Genomic DNA, 24,618 nt, shown 5'->3' with positions numbered 1-24,618 from the left:
TTAGAATGTTAGATTTTAGGAAATATACTAGATATATTTTATATTAATATGTTTTAACAACTTCTGTTGCACAAATTATTTTTTTCTAAAAATCTTGCTAAGCTGTGTAAGGTTTTCCTAAATGATTTCTTGGGGATCTGACCTTGTAAGGGTCTTTATATATATTAATATATATATATATATAATTTTATTATTTAAAGAATGGAGAACGAACTTCAGTGAAAATAAAGACATTTTATATTCTACAGTAAAGTTAAACACAGTACCCCACTGAGTTGCAGGAATTAATAAAAATTAAGGACAAGAAAAAAGAAGGAATACCTTATGTACAAAGAAACCCAAATTCTTCTATTTTAGAATATTTTTTTCTCCTTATTTTTAAATTCTACTGTTGTTCTTCCACTTTGCTATCCACATGGCAAGGCAAATTATGTGTGTTTTACTTAAAGCACAATATCTTTATAAATTACAGTGACTGGATGCAGATTTTTGCAACCCATCAACAGAAAATCCTTACTATTGCCCAAAATACCTTTCAAGAATAAGCTTCATATTGATTTTGAGGGAATAGTTGAGGGAATAGTGCCACCTACTGAGCTAATATCTTTCATTTCAGTAGCACCTGAGAGTTGCTGTAAATGTAGATTTAATCCAGCCTTGTGAACTTGAAAACTCTGCCACTCCTTAATCTTTGAACATTACTTTTATTTTCCTAACTATGATTTGTTTCTTTAATTCTTTTCTAATAGCTCTAAAATTAAAAGCTAAATGGATTTATGCACTCTAACCCATGAAGCTCAGAGCCTGGTATGATTTTACAAATGCTACTGGAATATAAATGATGAAGGACATTGCTACAGGATCTCAGATAAGGAAGGGAGTGCACCTTTCCCAGGTGAAGTTTATTAACAAAACAGGTTGCCCAGGGAGGTGGTGCAGTCACTGTCCCTGAGGATGTTAAAGAAAAGGTTGGACGTAGTGTTTAGGGATATGGTTTAGTGGGTGATATTGGTGGTAGGGGGATGGTTGGACCAGATGATCTTGGAGGTCTTTTCCAACCTTAATGATTTTATGATTTTCACAACTAAGTAAGAAACGGTATTTGTTGTAGTTTAAGTTAAAATAAAATGTAGCCTATGCCTAGCGATGGTATTTAGGTCACTGCAATGTTTAAGTTGTTTTGTTACCAAGCTCCCAAGAGACAAAGATGATCTAAGTGAAAGAGAAATACAGGTTTTTCTCAGTTTAGAATGTTTTATTGCACAACCTTAATTACATTCCTTGAAGTCATAAAATGACCTATGTCTTTGTTATGAGTTCAGTTAAGAAGCCTATAAAACAATCCAAAAAAATAAATAAAAATAAATAAATAAAATCAAAGTAAACAGAGTGGAAGATAAACATTGTTCTTAGGATAGACATTTTATCAAAACAATCCACAGCCAAATCAGGGGAAGACATGTTATGGCAAAGACAACAGTCAATTCTTCAATTATCCCTTCAATTTAAGAGAAAGACAAAGATGCAGTGTGAAAGCACTTGTGGGGTTTGGCGTTCTTAAAAATTATTGAGGCTCCAGTGGTGAGTCAAGGTTACATTCTATTTTTGACAGAAAGGAGGGCTGAATTCCTCCCTTTACATTTTAATGACTGAATTTGGTCTCCAAATTCATCATAATAACTCCAAATAAAATATGTTTTTTAAAACTCTTCAGTGAAATCTTTAACAATAAATCTTATAGAGAAACATATTTAATAGTCTCACTTTCCATTTTTCTCAGAGCTCTTAAATTTAAATTGAGAATAATTCTAATGAAGTTCATTTCAGTCTGCAAAATCCTGGGATTATTGGTCTGAAGAGCTCTTGATTTGTAGTTTTCAATCATGGTTCTGGTATTTTGCTAATCTATTTCTTGAGGTGTCAAAATATGTGTCCAATTAAAACATTGCCTGTGATTAATGTCTGTGGTATTTGAGTTATAATTTGCTTCCACATTTTCTACAGTCAATGATGGATGAAGAAAGCTAGTGAGGGGAAACTCCTGCATAAGATCAGCTTTTACCAGGCCAGAATGTAAATCAGGACTCAGAATAAAGTGGAACGCTCACTCTGTTTTCACAATTTATTTTCTGAAAGGGCAGGGGAAAATTTAAAAAAAAAAAGTTAAAAAAAAAACAACTGCATTTATCACAGTATCACAGATTTCTAGGTTGGAAGAGACCTCAAGATCATCAAGTCCAACCTTCGACCTAACACTAAGTACTCCACTAAACTATATCGCTAAGCTCTACATCTAAACGTCTTTTAAAGACCTCCAGGGATGGTGACTCCACCACCTCCCTGGGCAGCCCGTTCCAATGCTTAATAACCCTTTCGGTAAAGAAGTACTTCCTAACATCCAACCTAAAACTCCCCTGTCGCAACTTTCGCCCATTCCCCCTCGTCCTGTCACCAGGCACGTAGGAGAACGTTTATGTGGAATGAAAAGTTAGGAAAAGTTAGGAAAAGAATAATTTTGAGTTACTGCTTCATTTGAGACCAATTAACTATTAATTTACATCTGAACATTTTACTGCAGTCCTGAATGGAAACTGTAGTTCTGTTGCTTGACTTCATAGGCGGGTCTAGTTTTTATGTAGAATATTGGTCTCAGAAGAGGAGTTTTGCATTTTTCTGAATAAAACTCTAAGTAGATTAAATTAGATTTTTGGGGGAAAAAAAAAGTAAAAACAATAAATACGAGTGTTAAGTGTGCTAGTATGAGTACTGTCTAGTTTGTGTTTCTCCAAGACCCTCATTTGACACTGGAGATCAGTCGTTCACATACCTAAATAATACGGATTTTATTAAAAACTTCACAATAAATAAATAAAGAAATTAACAAATAAAAATACAAATCAAGAAATGTTTAAGTAGAGGGTGTTGTAGTAGCCACAAGATGAAGAATTCGTCATGAGCCAGTCATTCCCATTAGAAATGGATGGCCCTGGTGTTATTTTTCAAATGCCACAGGTCTGGCAAAGGAACAGCACCCTATAGATTCCTACAGCTCATTCCCAGAAGTATATTTCTGTGAAATTCTCATTCTTTTGGGATAATGTAGCATAGCTATAGTTTATGAAAGTTCTCATAGTTATCATATCCTCATAAAACTGTAATGATAGGCTTTTCAGCTTATAAAATCCACAAAATTTATAAAGCTGCAGGTTTTTATCAGAGTATATTTAGACTGGTTTAATTCAAACTTTTTCCCAGCTCTGGTTGTAACCAACAAAGTGGGTAGTCTATTCAAATGAAGTACTTTATTATTCCTTGATCAGAGAGAAGATGGAAAATAAAAAGCTTGATCTAGACTAAAATTTCCAAAGTTAAGTCAATAATATTTGGTAAGCCACATTATACAAGTCTTATATTTCCACCATGATTACATGAGGAGAAATATGGTTTGTAATTGACATATTTGCATGTATTTTTCAGTTTCATTTTCTACAATTATTGTTTCTAAACAATCATATATACTTTATACTATGTTTACACTTTATTATAGTATGTTTCTAAACTGTGTTTTTTTGTTTGTTTGTTTGCATGTTTGTCTTTTGGTAAAATTTCCAACAAAAAAGAAAGGACAAAAGTATCATTAAAACAGTCACAAGGAACTGCCTGAGAATTCTTAGGAAAAGAAAAACTTAATAAAAATAAGAAATGAAATGCAGAAGGAGAACTGGATTGTGGCCATTATTTGATGATCTTTACCTCATCTGTACACTGTACATCTGCTGCTGCTCTACTAAATATAAAGGACCAAAGTTTGAATAAATCATGACTCCCCATAGCTCTACAGATGTCATAGCTGTGGCAATTTAGAACAGCTAATTGGTCAAATGCATGCTTTTTTGAAGACATGAAATAGGTTACATTTTTTCAAAACAATAGCAAAAAAGAAAGTAAACAGGACAGATTTTTTTTTTCCTTCTGCTGTGCACTCTTAACTCCCACTCTCAAGTAGTGTTGCTTTGTGCCAGAGAAATGCTAGTTTTGAGATATATGGCATGTTCCAGCTTCTACTGAAGTCTACAGAGTTAGGTCATATTCTTAAAATGGGTTCTGAACTGGCAGAAAAGAGTATAGATCATCTCTTTATGAAAGTTTCATTGTAATATGGCACTTCTGAGCTAACACTTCTCCCTCTGCCTTCTCTCCAAGGGTCCAATAGCAAGCTTACCATCTGTCTATAAAGGAGAAAGCTTTGATATGTATGAACAGTTGAGCTTTTACTCTACTTGGAAACATTCTGCATACTAGTGTGAAATACTCTTAGAAAACTTACCATGACAGTTTTATGAATGGAGTCCATTGTAAATCTAAACTTTGAAATAGAATTTATGAACTATGCTTAATGCTTAAAAGGGGAATCAACTGGAACAGGTATCTTGAAAAGTCTCTGTAGTTTATGAATAGAGAGCTCTGAAGTGAGCCAAGTTTTGCTCTGCACTTCAGAAAAAGATTTCTTAATTTGAAGTAATTTGTTCTCTTCCACAGTGATGATTAAATAAAAGAAAAAGAAAAATAAGAAGAAAGAAGAAGACAAAGAAAAGGAAATGAGAAGAGACAAAGGGGAAGGGGAATGGGAACGGGAAGGAAAGTATACACAAAAAATAATACAATTTCATGCATCAGAATATGTACATATTAACAAATATGCAATAATACAACAGAAACAGAAAAACATTCTTCGTTTACTTTTAGAGCAACACCAGTTCAGGAAGTTTAAAGAACTAGAAGTTTATTCTGACCTTTGCATGATAGTACAATGCAACAGGAACTAGTCCCCAAATAGAAAAAGAATCTGGGAATTAATATCTTCTCTCTTCATTGTTCAGATGGAAATATACTGACTCTCTGACTCCACTTGTGGCTAGGTTTCCCTTTAGACTTTTAGGTTTATTAACTTCAGGCTTAAAATATATATATATGGTAGGAGCAAACCTGATTAACAGTAGTTCTTAATGGTATCTAGAGGCTTTTTTATTCCTTAGCTACTCCTGTTCTGCCTTCTTTAGTTGTCTGATCCGAGTGTTTTCCTCTTTTCTTTACAGTTTTTCCAGCTAAGGTTCAATCCAAATTTTCTTCCCTTAACCTTTTTCCCCTTCATCCCTGAACCCTTTCATACTTTCCTTCAACTTCCTTTCCATTTATTTCCAGCTGGAAAAATGATCCCCTACCTCCACTCAGCTACTACACACTAAACCATTTAACCATTTTCTAATTGCCTATAATTAGTATATTCTTTCTGCATAATTATTATTATTTCCCATCTTTTTCTGTCTTTTTTTTTTCAGTTTTTCTTTTAAACTGTCTTTATCTCAACCCACAAGTTTTACTTTTTTTTTTTTTTTTCCTGATTCTTTCCCCTGTCGCACTCAGGGCAATGTGATATAAATCTTGTAACTGACCAATCCCTAAGGTTTCTTCAAGATATTTTCTTCTTTTCTTATCACATGTACTGAACTAAAGCTACTTTGAGCATTAAGTTGATTAAGGCCACGCTTCCATGTATTTGAGAAAACTTGTATCCAATATATCTAACAAAACACCTCTTGGTCACCTATAATAGTCTGGCTAAAATGAGAACTCAATAAACACAATCACAAATGTAAATCAAACCTTTTTTTTTTTTCTTCTTTTTTTTCTTTTTTTTTGGCCATAATTTCATCCTGCTCAATTACTGGGTGAGGGAGAAAAATAAAAATAATAATAAAAACATCACTTCCAGGCTTTACCTGTTTACCTGCTTCCAGGCTTTACCTGTTTATGGTTACCTAGGCCATGTGCATTCATTTGCACTCTTTTTCACCTTGTCTACCTGCTGTGATCCATCTGTACAGGAAATTTGTCTTATTGTCGGCTGGTAGATATAGCTGACTCTGTGGCAGGTCTGAACTTGCTTGGTGAATTTCATCTATGCAAGTTACTTACATTTTTAAAAAGTTTCATTTCTGACAATACCACATAATGTTTTTCAGGTCACAGAAGGAATTTGGCAAGGTTTATGGCTAAGCAGAGGGAAAAATGCTTGGAGAGATCAACAGCAGACATGCTTTAGTAGATAATTCAAAATGCAGTTTTTAAAATAACGTAGCACTACATTACAGGTCAAGAATGTATTTCAAAATATACCAAAGACATACTTTCATCTTACCACTTACCATGTGATGACACCTCATCTTTCCAACTCCCAAGAGCCTTTAAGACATTTAATTTTCCTTTCCAATGAAAAGAGATAAGTTGACATTTACAGGTGTTTACAAAATCTAAGAAACTTGCGGAAGTGACTGAAGATAATTTTTTGAAAAAACTGTTTTTATTTCATACTGTGCCCTTAACAAATGGGCAAAATTTTATGGGTATCTCTTAAAAGTCTTAATCAGCTCCTTAAATATAAATAAATAAATAAATAAATAAATATTTTTTTCTTTTTTTTTAGTTTTGGTAACAGGAAAGACTCTGATCTGTCCATAACTCTAAAGACTCTAACTGCTGTGAAACCTGATTCTATTTTTCCATATATATAGCATTTGAATTCTTACTAACATTGCTTGGCATGGTTATACACAGCAATGGAAACAATAAATCTATTTGTACTTAATAACCTTAGTGATTCTGGTTTTCATTTCATTAACTTCCATTCTTCTTCTTGACTTTCTGAAATTTAACTTCAAACTGTCAGCCATGTATAAGCTTATTTTCATTAGATCACTACAGTCTTGAATTTTTTGTTTCAACAGTTCTCTCAACTTGGTTCAAGAAAACTCTCTTACATAAACAGATTATTCAAGTTAAGGCACAAATTATCAGAGAATTAATATCCATTTCCATGTGGAATTTTCTAAAACATCCTGTTAAAAGGAAGGACTTAAAATTCAATTTAAAGATGGTTAAATTTTAAATGGATGTGTAAAAATGAATGAAAACACAGAGGCTCCTCTGAGGCTGAAGAGAGACTTAAATAAATTTAAAGAAAAGTATGAAAACTTCCTAAATGGTTCTTTAACCAAAAATTGTATTTTTACAAATCCCAACTGTTTATATGCATAGAATCACAGAATCACAGAATCATGGAAACATGGAATCATAGAATCATAGAATCACAGAATGGTTGGGGTTGGAAGAGACCATAAAGATCATTTAGCTCCAACCCTCCTGCCATGGACAGGGACACCTCCCACTATATCAGATGGCCCAAAGCTCCATCCTGCCCAGCCTTGAAAACTTACAGGGATGGGAGGTATCCGCAACTTTTCTGGTCAACCTCTTCCAGTGCCTCACCACCCTCATAATGAAGAATTTCTTCCTTATATCTGATATAAATCTATTCTCTTTTAAATTAAAAACATTAGCCTTGTCCTATCTGTACATGCCCCTGTAAAAAGTCTCTCATCAGCTTTATTATAAGCCTGCATTAAATACTGAAAGACTTCTCTAGGGTCTCCCTAAAGCCTTCTCCAGTATAAACAACTCCAGATCACTGATCATCTTCATGGCGCTCTTCTGGACCTGCTCTAAAAGGGCCATGTCTTTTTTTGTGCTGAGTGGCCCAGAGCTAAATTCAGTACTCCAGGTGAGGTCTCCTTCGTTATTTCTTATATGTGGGAATCAAGATCTCTTGCTGTCTATGAAAAGCATCTTTAAAGAACTGCCACATCTGATCAGATCCTTTATCAATAAGGAAAATTTAATAGGGAATTTCATCCATTAATTCCACAAATAATTAAAACTGCTTCCTAAAATGAAGAAACATTTATTGCTACATAAATGACTTTCTGTATAAAACTGTACCTCCCTACAAACATTTTTCTTTTAACTTATTCAATTTTCCATCCCAGTTCAAAATTTGTAACTTTATATCTTCCACCTGAGTGATTTAAAAAAATAATAATAAAAAAAAAAAAAAAGGAAAGGAAAGGAAAGGAAAGGAAAGGAAAGGAAAGGAAAGGAAAGGAAAGGAAAGGAAAGGAAAGGAAAGGGAAAGGGAAAGGGAAAGGGAAAGGGAAAGGGAAAGGGAAAGGGAAAGGGAAAGGGAAAGGGAAAGGGAAAGGGAAAGGGAAAGGGAAAGGGAAAGGGAAAGGGAAAGGGAAAGGGAAAGGGAAAGGGAAAGGGAAAGGGAAAGGGAAAGGGAAAGGGAAAGGGAAAGGGAAAGGGAAAGGGAAAGGGAAAGGGAAAGGGAAAGGGAAAGAAGAGGAGGGAAAGAAGAGGAGGGAAAGGAGGAGGGAAAGGAGGAGGGAAGGGAAGGGAAGGGAAGGGAAGGGAAGGGAAGGGAAGGGAAGGGAAGGGAAGGGAAGGGAAGGGAAGGGAAGGGAAGGGAAGGGAAGGGAAGGGAAGGGAAGGGAAGGGAAGGGAAGGGAAGGGAAGGGAAGGGAAGGGAAGGGAAGGGAAGGGAAGGGAAGGGAAGGGAAGGGAAGGGAAGGGAAGGGAAGGGAAGGGAAGGGAAGGGAAGGGAAGGGAAGGGAAGGGAAGGGAAGGGAAGGGAAGGGAAGGGAAGGGAAGGGAAGGGAAGGGAAGGGAAGGGAAGGGAAGGGAAGGGAAGGGAAGGGAAGGGAAGGGAAGGGAAGGGAAGGGAAAGGAAGGGAAGGGAAGGGAAGGGACACACACACACACAAAAAAACTTTAGTTTCAATGAAAAGGAGAAAAAGGTGATTTCTTGTGATTCAAGGATCACGAAATTCTTTGTAGATTTTGTATTTACTATGCTATCAATAGTAATCCCTGTATCCTGGTACAATGGTCTGGTATGGACAAGATAGTATTACTGATTTGATCGGTCCTTATTCTTAGCTATCAGTTGCTTTTAAACAATAAAATCTGAAAATCTATATTCATTTGGAATAAAAGCATTGAAAGTTCTTGTTGGAAGGCTACACATATACAGTACATGAAAAAGGGTGCTAAGAGAATATAGGGTTTTACAGTCCTTTTAGTTCCCTACAAAATTAATTTGTCTAGAGAAAAATTGGAGTAATGACAAAGAAAGAGGATGATTGTATCTAAATCCACCACAATAAAATATTTTAGAAACTCACTTCAGTCTCATGCAACCTTAAAATAAAACTTCTTCCAAATCAAACTTCCACAATTTATATCTCAATACAGAAGAAAAAAGATTTTCCAAAGGCAAATTATTTAAAATTAAACTGATAAAACTTTTTTTCCTTCCTGCATGAAGGAAAACAGTGCCAATGTACTCTATTAAGGGATATAGAAATGGCAAATAAATTTATTTTAAAATGTCAGAGAAAATAACATCTGGAGGAGGTAATGGCTGAAGAGAAACATGAATGTATTACTTTATTACTTCTAAGTCAATATATGCACATAAAACTTTAGTTCAATATATTCTATAATAGACTAACCAGGCTATACACACATGTACTCCTATAAAAATCTACATAGTTAGCCACTTAAGCCATAAAACACATTTTAAAAATATATACAAGTCTCTAAAGAATTTGACAGTTACCTGCAGGCTGTATTATGTCAGCTCAGAGCTTAAGGTCAGTTGGAAATCTCCAGTACCTGCTTAGCTGGAAAAATCAGTCTCTGAGTTTTCTGAAGCTTTTAACAATTGACAGGAAAATAAATAAACAAATAAATAAATAAAATAGCATACTATCTGCATGACTGAAAATGCAATATATGTGAAGATAACACCCTGCTCTTGAAAGAATTCCTACAACTTCTGCCATTTTCAGCACCTCTTGGTGCTGAAACTTAGTACTAGCTCTAGTACTAAGTAATACCTAAGTACAATTTTAGCATCAATATTGGAAATTATTTTGAAGATATCAGATCTGGATGTAAAAATTTATCTGGATCTTTGCAATTCTATGGCAACATTCCTTGATTGCTGGCTTAGTTTTCAACTTAGAACTCAACTTTATTTGTAGGTCTTGTCATTTTTGCCTCAGCTGTTTGATTTGAAATAACCAAACAGCAACTTAAAGCCACCTAATAAAGAGAAAACAGTTTAAATTTGGTATAAGCAGCAAACCGCTGGGGGGGAAAAAAAAAAAAAAAAAAAAAAAAAAAAAAAGTCTGATCTTTCTGTAATTATAGAAGGCTTTACAAATATGAAGAGAAATATTTTTCCCTCCCTCTGAAAATACTACAACAGTAGTCTTATAAGTAGTTCACCAAGAGCATTGTAAATAGGAATATATTCAAAACTTGCTCAGGGTCATCAGCTGGGCCTCTGGCCTTACCCAAAGCTCTAGGTAAGTAGCTGTGAGCCTCCCTTTGCATTACAAAACATAGGTTTGTGTTGGCTGCAAAGAAGAGCCCTAACCACAAGAACACTCCTAAGTTCTATATCTTACCCATAGATAACTCTGTTCAGTAACTGGGGGAAGAAAGTAACATGAAGACGATGATGTTGAAGGGTCTCATGTGAAAGCTGAAATTCAGAGAAAAGGAGCTGAGAATGCAGCAGATGCCAAAGCTGAGAGCTGGGCACATCACGCTTACTGTATGTTACTTAAATTGATGGTGATTTCCCAAATATAGAAAGGATGCCAGTGGATAGGACGTAAGTATGGTAGCTTGTGTCTGTGAAGAAGGCAAACTAGTGGTTCATCTCTAGCAGAAGAGTGAAGGAAATTATAGTACGTATAGTTTCCTAGGTTCCCTTCAGCTCTTAGTACAGTGCTATCCTAGAGAAAGGGTTTGCCACTCTGCAGAGACTTCTCTTAACTTTCAAACTACTTTTAGCCTCTGTTTGCATCACTTATCTCTGGGATGACCTTAACAAAAGACTGTAATAAGATGGATGAGAATGACAGAACAATTGTAAGCTCCAGTGCTTTGAAGTGTTTGCCATATAGCAGCAGCAGAAGGTAATGCTTGTCAAGAAGGTTTTTATACATGCCTTATATGTATATATATTTATATATGTATATATTGCTCTTTCTTTGTCAAATTCTTATTACAAAACTGAGCAAGGGAAAGAAAGAAGGTGAAATGTCTCATATAATTTCATTCAGCAGTCCTTAGTGAGTGCCTCTTTTCACCATAGATTACCTTTTGCTCCTGACTAGCCAGACATTACTGGACAGAGCTGCTTTCACATTTATACGAACTGTAAGGCATCTTTATGCCAAGTACCTCTGGACCTACGTCCAGATTTCACTAATGGATCTTCAGTAACTTCTGCTTTTTGCAGCTGTTTTCCTGCCTTTTGAATACACCCTCTGTTACCCAGCTGCTTAACTGCTGTTGATCACAAAGGACATTTGAATCAGTCTCTGGTGTACAGCAAGTTATTTATGTTCAGAGGCACATTTTCTATATTCATCCTTATTTCCTCATTCTTATTACTTCCTCAGGCTGAATGCATTGTTATCATGATCCCAGCACAACATAACAGAGTGAGAAATGTGGACATACTATGGAGATCAGTAGCCTATGTTTGGGAGAAAACAGGGCTATTCTGCAAATAAAAATAGATACAAAGGGCAGCTAACACTTTCCAGTCATGGGTGGCCTTCATTTAGGATGTTTTGCCTGCAGTTTCTAATGGTGTTAACAGCAGATATGAATAATCAGCACTTAGTACTAATTTGTAGTGTGGTAGTAGCTTGTGTTCCATACAAGGGATTAGCTGTTGTATGCACATTATTATGTTGTGTACAGAGGCAGCTGTCTCTGCCTGAGGTGTGGTAGAAAGCCCTATGAACTCCTTTGAAGATGGATAATTGATACAAGGATATGTGGGTGAATTGCCAAATTTTCCAGTACATCACATTCTTGTTGAGAAGCAGGACACTCATCAAAAGATGTGTCCATACTGCAAGCTGTATCTCAGCAGACTAACTCCGAGACCAATTTAATTTTTTAAACTTATTTTGCATTTCTCTGCACTGTGGAAGTACGGTTCACATATACCTGAAAAAGCTGGTAGCTACTTCCACAGTTCAGAGATGATTATTTCACTTAGAAATCCACAGAAACTGGGGTAAAGGTTCTTCTCTCATCAGAGAGCAAACACTCCATTGTTTTTGGCACTCCTTCAGCAACAACTGCTCTCTGGCTTGTCCCAGACCTCCCACACTTTGCAGGCTGTCACAGGTTGGCTGCAGCTTGGCATGCCAGCCTGCTGCCGCACAGCAGAGCAAGGGACATGCTGCCTGCGAGACATTCTTCCAGAGAACACTTCAAACCTCTCAACCCTCATAAAAAGAGAATTTCTATAAGGACTTAGGAGCCTTAAAGATTCATATATTATATGGATGAAAGAAGAAGTCTCAAAAGGATAAATGCCTATTTTTATATATTTTTTAAATTTATATGCAGTCTGTCATTCCAGCACAGAGCAGTAAAACCAAGCACAATTCAATCATGCTGACAGCCTGGATTTCATTTTCTCGCTAGGGAAATATAAATAATCTTAAATAGTTTTAATTTCTTCTCATTCTCTTCATTTTTCCTTTGATTCTCCTGGAATTCCAGTAGAAGTTGAAGCAACAGCAGTTCTGGTAGACCTTATGGCAGGAAAGCCTTTTAGTTTCCACATGTGCAAGTCAGATTGGGGAAGATGCTTGACAATGTTTTCATGATTAACACCACCTGGGTCTGGTTGTTACACAATACACAACACTTGGGCTAGCACAATATTAGGCATTTTTCTTCTGCACTAGATCTGAACATACAAACCAGTATTATCATTAAAAGTCTGAACTGAATCCACAAAACCTAGATTACTTCTCTCCCATGTATGTACTGTTATATATGATGTATGGAAAGCTCTCATTGCTCTGCATTGTGCTCTTTGAAATAAATTGTTTGTCCATTGCCACATTCACTTTTCCCAGTGGAAACTAAGATTTGTGATTACAGTTCAGCTTCCATAGCATGGCATGCTAACTAACTTCTACAACAATGCAAAAGTCTAGGAAGATTAGACAAAAACATGGCAAGTTTAAAGCAACGCGTTAAATTTCTGGAACTGAGTTGGTATTTTGCCCAAACAATACATGAAGAATATCACCATGGAGGTATAACAAATCTTACATGGACTTCTGAGACAAAAGATAGCCCAGTTTACTATTCTGATTGCCTTTGTCCTGACAGTTTCTTTAGATTCTAATACTTTGTTATTGTTCAGGGAACTGGTTTTCTTTCTTCTTTCCTTCTGTATCTGCCTATCTATGTAATTGCCTCTGAGTGCCTTCAGTCTTTCAAAACAACTTTCCTTCACTGTCAGGTGAGACACATTATTTATAATGTGGTAAATTCTGGAAATTCTATAAAGGAGTGACTAATAACACTATAAGCTTGAAGGTAAATTTACAAGATGCTCTCATCTTTCAGCAAATCCTAGTCCTTAGCCTGAAAAGAAGCAGATTTGTGTCAAGAGGTGGTGGTGGTTTTACAACATGGACAAGAATCTGCCAACACACCCAAAATTAATTCACTTCTAATTTAAGGCATCTCTAAACCAGCTCCTATTGCAAGGGTGGCTGCCTTAGTTGCAAATTTCCACTGACTTCATCCGTCACCAGAATGCAGTCAACAGGCACTTTGCACATCGTTTTCTGGTCTCTGCCTTGAAATCTTGTATGTTTCACAACTTCTGGGACCATCAGGGTCCTCTTTGAGGAGCACCAGGGTACCTTGCTACTTCAGGGAAAGGATAGCAGGAGGCCATGACTTCTAGCAGCCTCCAGCTGCTTCTTACAATCTCTGTCAGCTGTTCTTCATCAAAGCACGCTTGAAGAATCTGTTGCAGCTGAATCTAGGTTGGTGGGTGGGTTATAAAACTGATCCTGCTGCATCTCTGAAGTGGTTATATACTTGTGCATGGAACTTGGGGGAAAACAAACAGGAGTAGTTAAAAGTCTATATGCAGTTGTAGAGCTACTAATCCTAATAGTATCATGGAAGCATGGTGGGATAGCTCACGTGACTACAGCACTTCCATGTGGGGGTATAGATCCTTTAGGAAGAGCAGGCTGCTACAGAGAGACAGCATTCACCTTTAAGAAAGCAGAAATATCTGGAGTTCTACCTTGGGACAGACAATGTAGTAGCTTAAGACTTATTGGTGAGGATTAGAGGACAGAAAAATATTGTGGTGTGTATCTGCTACAGACCACTTGACCTAAAAGAAAAAAATGAGTCTTCAGACAACTGAAAGAAACCTCACATTGTCAGGATCTGGTCCTCACAGGAGACTTGAATGACTCCAACGTCTGCTTGAAGGACAAAACAACAGGGCACAGGCAATCTAGACAGTTTCGGAAATGCAGAGATAACCTCCTGCTGCAGATGATCAAGCAGCTCACTTAGGATAGGTGCTCTGCCGGACCTTTTCTATACAGACAAGGAAGGCCTGAGTCTTCCAGGCATGTGAAGGCTGAGAGCAGCCTCGGTTGCCTTGACCACAAGACTGTGTAATTCAGGGTCTTGAGAAGAGGGACTAAAACAAATAACATAATCACAACTCTAGACTTCAGGAAGATACACTCGAGCCTGTTCAGGTATTAGCTTGAAATAATCCTTTCAGAGAACATCTTCTAAAAAAGAGGAGTCAGGGAAGATGATTGCTCTTCTCTTCAAAGAATCATCTACTCCAAGTTCAAGAATTGTCCACCTCAAGATATAGGATGGCATGCAAATGTAGCAGGATTACTGCTTTGTCAGATAAGTAAATCCTGACAAAACTCAGACATAAAAAGGAAGCAGATGAGGTGGAAGTAGGGATAGGTGACTCAGAAGGAATACAGAGATGCTGATTGAGTATGCAGATACAGGGGTAGGAAAGTCAAAGCCCATCTGAAGTTTAATCTAGCACAGGTTGTGAAAGACTTCTCCAGGTGTATCAACAGTGAAAGGAATACTAGTGGAAATGTGAATCTTCTGCTGAATGGGTTGGGACTAATGGCGAGAAAGCACATGGGAAAAAAATCAGAGGTATTGCCTTCTTCATCCTAGTTTTTAATGGTAGAACTAGGAAATCCAAGGCACCCGCCGCTAGAGGGAAACCTGGAGTGAGGAAGACTCCTCCCTGATGGAGGAGGATCACATTAGGGGACACTCAAACATGGGATGCATGTGCTGAGGGAGCCGGCCAGTGTTACTAGAGGCCACACTCTATTATCTCTGAAAGTTTGAATTGATCAGGAGAAGCTCCTGATGGCTAAAAGAAAATAAATGTCACCGTTATCTTCAAGAAGGCCAAGAAAGTTTATCCAGGGAAATAGAGACTGGTCAGCCTCACCTCAGTCCCTCGGAAGATGATGAAGCAAATCTTCCTGGAAATGATTTTGAAACATTAAGAACAAAAAGTTGATTGAAAATAATCAGTGTGGATTTAGAAGTCAACGTGACTGACTGACCCTGTAGCCTTCCATAATGACAAGGTTTACTCAGTCTTGACTTCAGTAATGCTTTTGACACTGTCTCCCCTAACATCCCCATAGACAAGCTGATGAAGTTTGAGCTAGGTAAGTGGATGGTGAAGTGGTATGAAAACTGGAAGAACTGTTGGTCTCAAAGTGTTATAATTTGCAAGATGAAGTTCAGTTGGAATCCAGTAACTAGCTATGTATTCAAAGGGTTGATAATGGGCCAAATACTGTTCAGCATTTTCATTATTGATCTAGATGATGAGAGTGCACACTCAGCAAAGTCTGAGGTTCCTGAAAAACTATGAGGAGCACATGCTGATGAACTAGATGGCTGTGCTGTCATTCAGAGAGACCTCAACCGGCTGAAGGAATAGGCTAACAGTAACCTTGCGAAATGCAGCCAAAGTAAATGCAAAGTCCTGCACCAGTGGAGGAATAAGTTCAGGCACCAGTACCAGCTGGAAAGTGAATCTGCAGAGGAAAACCTTGGTGTCTAGGTGGACAATAAGCTGACTGTGAGCCAGAAATGCACCCTTGGTGCAAAGGAAAATGGTATCCTGGGCTGTATTAAAAGTAGTGTAACCAGCAGACTGAGGGAGGCGATCCTTCCCTTCTGTTCATCACTGGGGAAACACCTTTGGAGTACTAGGTCTACACTTTGGAGTACCACACTTTGGAGTATCACACTCTACCTACACTTTGGAGTACTGGGTTCCCCAGTGCAAGAGAGACGAGGTCATGCTGGAATAAGTCTACCAATGGTCCCCAAAATAATTAAAAGATGAGAGCATTGTAATATTAAGAGAGACTGAGAAAGCCAAGTTTGCAGAAAGCTGGGGTTGCTCAACCTGGAGAAGAGAAAGCTCAGTGGAATCAATGTCTATAAATACATGGTGGGTATCTGTGCAGGGAAATACAGAAAAAACAGTGCCAGATTCTGTGCCCAATGATAGGACAACAGACAATAAGCATAAATTAAAATACAGGAAATTCCATTTAAACATGAAAAAATGCTTGTTCTTGAGCGTGGATGAACACTAGAACAAGTTACGTAGAGACACTGAGGAGTCTCCACCCTTGGAAACATTCAAAACCCAGCTGAACATGATCCTGGGCAAGCTGCTTTAGCTGACTCTCTTTTGTGTCGTCGGACTAGGCAATGTCCAGAGTTGCTGTCAACACTCAGTAGTACTGTGATGATATGACTAAAACATCCAAGATTTCTAGTGTTTTCAGAAAGAGTGTTACAGAAGATGAGGGAACTTATTTTAAACTTGAAATGAATTGTAACTTGTGGATAGTATCTCATGTTGACTTGAAAACGAGTATATCATTATAATTTAGTGAATATGGAATGTTCACATCATTTACTTCCTTGAGAAAGATGCTGATGGCAATCTTGATGAAAGTACTGACAGCTGTTTCTTTGAACCGATCCATTTATTTTCATTGGGATGCTCAGAGAAGCTGTGGATATCCCATCCCTGGAAGAGTTCAAGACCAGGTTGGATGGGACTTTGGGCAACCTGATCCAGTGGGAGGTGGCCCTGCCCATGGCAGGGGGGTTGGAAATAAATGATCTTTATGGTCCCTTCCAACCCAAACCATCCTACGATCCTATATACACTTCACAACAGTAGTATTATGCCACTCTTCTTAACTAGGGATGTTCGTTGACAATAGGAAAAATCTGATTTTCTTATTCTTTTCCTTTCCTTCCTACAAAGTTTTCCACTGATAGCTGGGGGAGAGGAAAATAAATAAAGAAATAAATTGGCTGAATAGTTGTAAACTACTTTCATTCAAAACTATTCTTATCTGTATCTGGTGTTAAGATGCTTATGGTGGTAAAGGCTTTTTGAACCTTTCAAGATCATGTAGAGGAGCACACTCTTCAAAGCTATTATTGGTCACCCAAACCTTGTAGCATAGTTTACAAAACATTTTAGTGATGCACCAGAAAAAAAAAAAAAATCAAAAAAAATTAAAAAAAATCAAAAAACCTTTAATATCCTAACTTCTGCAGGAATAGACAGGATGCACAGTTAGGTTACAGAGCCATGTATATTCTCTAGATATTTTGAATATTTTTTTTATTTTTTTTTTTAGTGGAAAAAGCTACCTTGACTTTTTCTTAAACTTTCAACGTTTTTGTTCAACTATGCTTGAGGTTTTTGTTCACTGAAGACAAAGGGAAGTTTGTAAGACAGGTTTATTGACTGTCTAGTCATTTTCTCTTGTCACCTACACAAGTAATCACATGTGTTTTCAGCTTAGTTCCAATGCTTGCAGCCAGACCAATGTCTGTTTTTTTATTTCAGAGTGTCTGGGCTCTGGCTGAGAGGATTCTGAGCTCTGCTGAGCACTCACTGCTTCCATACAGAGCACATATAGAACACATGCTTCCTACATCTGCCAAGAACCATAACTGTTCTCAGCTCTGACATGCTGCATTTCTTCTAATCTCCTAAAGCATAAATGGGTGTCCTAACACCCTATCTCATCTGTCCACCACACTAGTTTTCTTCATGCCACATAATTTACCTGTAGTTCAGAGGACTTGCAGTGCCAGTACCTAGGCATAGTATAAGAATTTATTTTTATTGCATTATGTCTCCTATTCACATTGAAAACCCGGAGAATGGGACAGGAACGCAGCCTTACCTGAATCAGAGCTGGCACAGTACCAGGGTAGTGTCAATATGCAGGTGAGGGCTCTGTTTCAGGGGAAAAAGACTTTGGAAAGCTAGAGGGATGGTCCAGGAGAAACATTGTATGTTTCAACAAAGGTAGAAAGTTCTACATCCAGGACAGACTAACCCTGTGAGTTAATACAGGTAAGGAAATAACATTTGATCAATACACTAAATATATGTTAACAGTATGTCCTTGCAGTATGTAGGCTGGCCACACACTGAGTACTGTAGGAAGAGCATACCCAGTAGATCAAGGGAAGTGATTATTTTCTTCTACTTAGTACTTCTGACACCTGCTCTAGAATACTGCATCCAGTTTCACACACACTCACCCCTTCCTTAGTATAAGGGGGAAATTGAGAAGCTGGGGAGAATCTATTGAAGGGAGACTAAGATACTTAAGAGGCTAGACTGGAAAATCTATAAGAAGAGTCTGTGGAAACTGAATTTGTTTGATCCGGGAAAGAGAAGGCTAATGGCTGGGAGCAGGGGCTCTACAGCTCTAATTTACTTCCCTGAAAGCAGAGCCAAATTCTATTTGTAAGTCTACAATGCAATAATATGAGGTAGAAGTCACAATTTACAATAGCAGATATTCTGACAATTAACTTTCTTCCTTGTATTCAGTAAGAAGTTTTAACTATTGGCTCAAAATGTCCAGTGACCAGGTGGAAGCTCTCTCCTCAGAAACTATTAATACGCCTGGTAAAGCCCCAAGTTGTTTAATCTAACCTTGAAGTTAGCCCTCCTCTGAGCAGGAGGTTGGCCAAAGACCTCTACAGTCCTTTCCCACACAAGGTTTTGGTTTCTGTGATTCCGATATTTACATCATGGGAAAAAAAATAAAGATCTTGAGAGGAAGTATGATGAATAATAATCATAGCCATAGCAGTCAATAGCAGATAAAATGTTGGTAGAGTGAATGCTTGTTCTTCTGGTAAATAAAAATAATGGTGCATGTTACGTCTTGTTGATGAATTCCAGATCAAATGACCGTCAGATTCAGGTTCCAGAGGAATTTTTGCCCTTTGATTATATCAATGAGGACTTTGGGATGATCTCAGAGTTTCATCTAACTCCATTCTGATAAAGATATCTTCAATTTTTTTATTTTTATTTTTTTTTTCCCCTGGGACAAATTTGTACCTTTTCCTCTTTTACTATTGATCTTGAGTTTGACAGCATGGTTATATTATACAAACCTCATCCCAACAATTCTCCACTTCTATGACTGTTATAATGAATATTATCTCTCATAAAGTCTTGTTCATGTCAGAGCATTGCCTTCTGACTAAGTAATCCTGTGATGTCTAGCCACTGAGGGTAGACCCATGGTCCCTTTTGAAGTTCTCCATAGCCTTTGTTTCTATAATTTCTATTTTTTCTTGCTTTGAGAGACAAAAAAACAAGTTCTTCACAGCTGTGTAAAATCAGATGTGAGTACATGTTACTGAATAAAATTCATTTATTTTTATATTAATTATATGTTTTTTCTTTGTTCTTGACTTGCTGTATTTGGAAGTAAGAATTCTCTTACAGTATGCCAGCGTGTTGGCAGATACTGAGCTAACGAGGTGAAGTGATTCTAAACAGTGTCAGGATGAAGAAAGTCAGTCTAAGCTTTCAAACTCTCCCTCACCTCTAAATAGAAAACAAAAGAGCTTTGTAAATGGCTGAAAGTGGGGGGTTAGACTGATTTTTCAGTGAAGGAAAAGTAGTGGAAATGTCTGGAGGACAGCTCTCCTAGCAGCACTGTGCCAATGAAGTAGTCTGAGATGATACTTACAGAGCAGAATAAACGACGCCTGGCCATAGCCTGCTAGTCTTGGAATCCATAGCTGTTGTAATAGTTTCGGGTTTCTTTCAAGTTAGCAGCTAATAGGCTCTTAGAGCCATTCCAGCCTGTACAAAGGGAAACAAATTGGATGTGTGTTGTACCAGTGCAAAGAGCTGTGCTGAGCCTTCCTTCACAGTATATAAAAGTGGTCTGCAGAAATACAGAGTGAATGCATCAGTATATGTATTCTCCTTTTCTTTCTTTTTTTTTTTTTTTTAATCTATACAGAGGAGATAATGACAAATACACACAGGAGAAAGATTGATTGTAGTCATTTTTATAACTGTCATAATTCATGTTTCTTTCATATAATCCCCAGCCAAAGTCTTTTGGATGAAATTAACCTTTTCTATACTCCCTGAGCTGACTAAATATAGAAAGGTGAATAAGTTCAAAAAGCTTTGTCCCATATGTGTATATATGAAAAGGTAAACTGGCTGACTAACCTGTTAGAGGGGATTTGATCGAGGGAGTTTTTGGTTCCGCTATCACTACTGAAATAAAGCCTTAATATACTTTGCATATATATAGATATATTTACATACAAAAGGACACAGAATCAAAAGTGTGAACCTCAGTAGTAGGAAGAAATATATAAGCAAAATAAAGTAAATAAACTGCTGTTTTTTTCTGAAAGATTTTTGTTTACTTGGCATTTGGTATGGTGACAAACATTTCCTTAATTCTCTGTGACATCACAAAGAAAATGGTATCTGGGCATATGCAAAGGTAACTACTAAGACTAGACTGAGTATCTGGACCTAAATTAATGTCACTGTAAATGTCCTTAGGACTGCAGAAGTTCAGCACTAAATGGATATAACTCATACTGCCAGTGGATTCTTATGATTTCAACCTGTGTGACTTGTTCAGACACTTCAGAACAACTCTAAAATGATTTTATACTATTTTAGACCAAAGAGGTGTTCATTATGTTTGATATGTTTCAAATATCAAGTCAAAGATGGGATTCTCCTGGCCAAAACTAGATCATATAAATCTCTATAATAAATATTGAAGTTGGAACTGGTTACCCAAGTACACCTTTGCAATCACTGAAAAGAAACAAAAATAATAGACTGATTCACCTCATCCAAAAGTGGGGAGTCACAGGTTAGTCAGCCAGTTGCCCAGTATTTCTCTTCACTGCCCATGAAGGGAATGTAATGTGGCTATCTATGCTGCTGAAAATGCAAGTCAGTAAGAATCACACCCGAATGCAACTAGCTTCAGTGCACTGGACTTTTGAGTTTAACTCAAAAATCTAATGTAAGACTTCCAAACCATACTGGCAATTTTGGTTTTAGATATGTCTGCTCAAGCCTCCCACTCCTGTCATTGACTGTCTCCAACAGAAAGTGCAAAAGATATAGCAACACTTCCACACAGGCATAAAACTAGCTCTTACCTCCATATTCTCTTCCTTTATAGATATCTCATTCAGTAGTCCACCTTGTCCTTCTGATCTTCTGAGCTGACCATTCGTTTGCTTCACTGGTCTTTTTTCTTCTCTCCCTGTTCCCCCAATGCCTTTGGTTCTGTTATCTCTGTTTTTCTTGAAAACTTGTCCTCCTGATGGGTTGTGGGGATCTAAACTTTGTTGGCATTTTTTTCCACTTAGTTTTTCTCTGTGTAGCTGAGACGTTCTTTCTCCTTTTTTCCTTTCCAGTCTCCATGAACAATCTACCAGATCCTTCTGTTTGATTTTATTCTACTTCTTGTAACTAAATTTTTCTTCAAGTATGAATTGAGTTGAATGATCTGTATAGACAATTTGCAGTTATTTCTCTTCCTTTTGATTGATCTTGTCTTTTCAAATTTCCTAGATTCCCTGCCACTTTTCCTCACTCATGTTGACAGTCAGCAGGGTGATCTTGCCTGGTCATAGTCAGGATCACTTATACCCTAGATCACTATATTTAAACAATGTCAAAGTTTTTGTGTTCCTGTGCTGGGTCTGGCTGGGATGGAATTAACTTTCCCTGCAGCAGCCCATACAGTTCTGTGCTCTGCACCTGTAGCTAGAACAGCACTGGCATCACACCAGTGTTTTGTCTATTGCTGCACAATACTGGCACCACATCTGGACTCCCTCCAACCCCCCAAGAGCCAGCAGGCTGGGGGCTGGGCAGGGGAAGGGGAGGGGACATCACTAGGACACCTAACCTAAAGCGATCAAAGGGATATTCCATGCCATATGATGTCACAGTCAGCAATAAAAAGTGGAAAAGGGGAAGGAGTGTGTGTGTGGGGGGGTGACTCTCACGGTGGAACCATCTGTCCTCCTGAACTGCTTTTCTCTCTCTGTGCTTCCGCAGAGCCTTTGCTTTTTTTTTTTTTTTTTTTTTTTTCCCTCTTCCTTATCTCTTTAATTAAATTATCCTTATCTCAGACCTTGAGCCCTTTGTGTCTTATTTTCTCCCCCTTCCCCTTTGAGGAGGGGGAGTAAGAGAGCAGCTGTGGTGGAACTCTTCTGCCCACCCAAGTAAAACCACCACAGTTCCAGTCTAGGACACATCCTTTCCAAACCATTTTCACCTAAAGCTCTTCTTCAGGCTTTCATCATCTTGCATTATTATTATATAAAAATATATTATTATATAAAAATATAAAATAGTATATATATAGAGAGAGGAATATAAAAATAAAAACTTTATTTGCTTTTTCCAAATATAGCCACATATATCAAATCCAATATGAAAGCTATTGCAATGTTCAATCCATTTCTCTTTACCTGTGATCTTCCTTGATATATGTGCTACCAACTGCAGCTTGACTTAATTTTGAGGAGTCTCCTATCATCTCTGATTCAATACTGAAACACTACCTTCATCTCCAGCCTCACTACATTTTCATCACCCATTTTTTAAACTTTCTGAATTTAGACTCATGGTCCATGAGTCAGGCTTCAGTAGTCTATTAATAAAAACAGTTCAAATTTGAAAAATTTGTAATATAATTGTGCTGCTTGATTTGAATAATATTTCTGCCTGTGAGCTACCAGCTAAGATTTTGATCCCTTTCATGCATGAGAGAAATGCAGTCAGATTGTGTATCATTACTTCTGTGCCATGGTCAGTGAAATAATTATTAACTTCAATGACTTAATAGTGTACCAGACAACATAGCAAAACTGGTTGCTCAGATGTATTTCTGATTTATTTCTGTGAATCAGTGCATTAGAAGAAATATTCTGTTGTCACTGCCATTTTAAAATATTTTTGCAATGTGTCTACAAAATATGATTTCTGTGACTCTGGTACTTAGATGCTACTGCAATTTAGGCACCTAATAAGTCAATAGGAGTTGAAATATGCACCAAGGGATTATCAGTGACAGTACTTGGCTGGAAGTGTATTGAAGTCTATGAAACTTCATTAGTTTACACTCACTAAGGATTTAGCAGGCAGTCTGCAAAAAAAAAAAAAAAAAAACCACAAGAGTTTCATGCTGGCTCCTCTACAAGTGTGACAGTTCAAACAGAGTCTGGCAGTGGATTAATAATGTGACTCATGGATGTGACAGTCACTAGGACCTTGTTATAGTCAGAACCAGACTGGAATGTAAGAACTGTAAATCATAAAATTGTCTGAAAATACATGAAATCTTATTGAACTGATGATAGAAAAACAGTTCAGACTTGTGACATCTCCTGAGCTTCTTTTATCTGGTTTGTCAGATTTAAAGGGAAAGTTCAGGGTGAGAAGGAACTAAGGAGCAGATTTTTTATTTTATTTTATTTTATTTTATTTTATTTTATTTTATTTTATTTTATTTTATTTTATTTTATTTTATTTTATTTTATTTTATTTATTTATTTTAGGTGTAGATGATGATTTAAAGTGTACTTTGTTCATAAATCTTACTAAAATCTGTATAGTGTCATACGCTCATACTAAAATTCATATGGTTTAAGAACTGTGGTACCCATGAGGGATCATAAAATATGTTCAATTTTTATTTTTTTTTTCACATAAAGGGAGTAAATCTCCAAGCTGTATTTTCTCCAATGTTTCTTTTTTTTAAAAAAAAAAAAAAAAAAAAAAAGTTCTGCATGCTTTCACTTTTATGGTAATTTATAGCAAATTGATACATAAAGAAACGCTGAATTCAACACATGATAATAATTGGTGCAATCTAGCATGCAGTGAGATGATGTGTTCTAACTGAGGAAAACTGTAGAATATGGAAATAATTCTTTAGATAACATAGTCTACTATTGTTTGCTATTGATTAGGTATCTCTTAACTTTGTGGTTTTGTTATGTTCCTTCATTTTTCACATATTCTTCTTGTAAAGATGGAATTTTCTTTATGGGGTCCCTTTCCAGCAATGATGTTCTTTGAGGGAAAAAAAGTATTCAGGAAAACATACTTTGTATTCCTAAGTATCCTGTAGAAATCATCATGGTTGTACTTACCTCAGCCTAAGCAGTTGAGCAATGTCTGTAGCAGTCCAAAAAAACTATTAGAGAACAAATCTACCTAGACAAACTCTTCCCTGATTTTCAAATGAAAACTGAAAATTATTTCTCTTTCAACAGGGTTGCAGAGGTAGAGAAATTTGAGTTTGACTTTCTAACACAGAAGAAAATAACATTGCCAGAGCAGTCTGGCCACAGAAATAGTAGGTGAGTGAGATACTAAATGGCATTTTTTCACACTTAGTTGTGGCTGTATCTTCCCTG

At 37.0% G+C, this 24,618-nt stretch overlaps 2 long non-coding RNA genes across 2 annotated transcripts in view; both read right to left on the bottom strand.

Moving 5' to 3' along the window:
• LOC136787001 (uncharacterized) overlaps positions 1–24,618 on the bottom strand; it is a 113,269-nt gene that overhangs the window by 15,083 nt on the left and 73,568 nt on the right. The gene's annotated exons all lie outside the window — the stretch shown is intronic.
• Positions 5,960–23,657, bottom strand: LOC106035512 (uncharacterized). Its single transcript, XR_010826677.1, has 4 exons — positions 21,340–23,657; positions 19,881–19,996; positions 9,515–9,578; positions 5,960–6,263 (listed from the first exon to the last, which is right to left on the bottom strand). It is a non-coding gene; the product is annotated as an uncharacterized lncRNA (long non-coding RNA).

Source organism: Anser cygnoides, chromosome 1 (assembly GCF_040182565.1).
Source record: "Anser cygnoides isolate HZ-2024a breed goose chromosome 1, Taihu_goose_T2T_genome, whole genome shotgun sequence".
NCBI classification, from domain to species: Eukaryota; Metazoa; Chordata; class Aves; order Anseriformes; family Anatidae; genus Anser; species Anser cygnoides.
The sequence above is the reverse complement of the archived record's forward strand: the minus strand, read 5'-3'. Positions and strand labels throughout refer to the sequence as shown.